We start from the raw sequence: 1,117 nt of genomic DNA, 5'->3' as shown, positions 1-1,117 counted from the left end.
GTCACCAGGGTTCTGACATTACTTCACCCAGAAAATCGTAATCGCTCCTTTGAAGTCACCCCAGGCCGTGCTCCTGGGAGCCCCACTCGCGGAACTTCAGTGTGTAAGACGAGAAAGAAGACGTGAAATACAGCGGGCTCTGACCCTGGGCGGCCAGAGAAAAGACGAGAGAATCCAGAGAGGCGCCCAACCGGAGGCAGACATTCCCATAGAGCCCGGACGCGACGCGGAGAGCAGGTCGTGGGCGACCCAGGGGCCGGGGACTCGGCGAATCCAGCCCATTCATCAAAGGAAGACACTTGGACAAAGTTGGCCCCCTCCCCTTCTTCCCCAACCCCCAGCTCCCCGGGCTCTGCTCCCTCTGTTTTCACGGGCAGTTCAAATTCTCCCCCAAAACGAGGTCGAGCCGAGGATTAGAAAAGGGAAAAAAAAATATTCGTTGCCGATTTCTTTTCGTTATTGGTCCTCCGCTCCCTTCCGCCCAGGCGCCCCTTCCCTCCTCATGAATAAAAGAGAAGTCGAACCTATCAGATCTCGCTCACCGCCTCCTCCTCCCCCTCCTCCTTCTGCCGCGGCTGCAGTTGAGCACTTTTGCACAACTTACCCAGCTCATCACCCGAGCCCCCTCGCTCTCCACTTCTCTTCTCCAACCGGGTCACCCCCTGTCGCCTCCCGACAGGCTCACATCCCGAAACCTGAGGAGGCACCTTCTTCCCTCCCCAAGTCTCCTAGGGGGCGGCGGGGTGAGAGCTGGTGCGCAGGGCGTAGCGAGTGTGGTCTTGCAGAGAGAAGGCGTGGAGAAGAGGGAGGGAGCCAGAGCTAGAGGATAAATATATAAATAAATACGAAAAAGAAATCCACGCCGCAGTCCCTCGGCTCAGAAACTTTGGCCCCGAGCGAGACGGGGCGTCGCTCGCCAGTCCGAGGCCCGCCCACCCCCCATTCGAACCGCGTCCCCCCCTCCCCCAGGCCCCTGCAGAGCCCGGCCTAGTCTCCCACTTCTGCGGAGTACATCAGTCCGCGCAACTTCTCTCCGAGCCGAGCCGGCAGAGGCGGACTTGGGGTTGGAGTGTTTGTTTGTTTGAACTTCCTCGTCGCCACCTTCCCTCCTTCCCCC

The sequence above is a fragment of the Otolemur garnettii genome, unplaced genomic scaffold (genome assembly GCF_000181295.1).
Source record: "Otolemur garnettii isolate 467f Iridium unplaced genomic scaffold, OtoGar3 scaffold00009, whole genome shotgun sequence".
Taxonomy (NCBI): domain Eukaryota; kingdom Metazoa; phylum Chordata; class Mammalia; order Primates; family Galagidae; genus Otolemur; species Otolemur garnettii.
The sequence above is the reverse complement of the archived record's forward strand: the minus strand, read 5'-3'. Positions refer to the sequence as shown.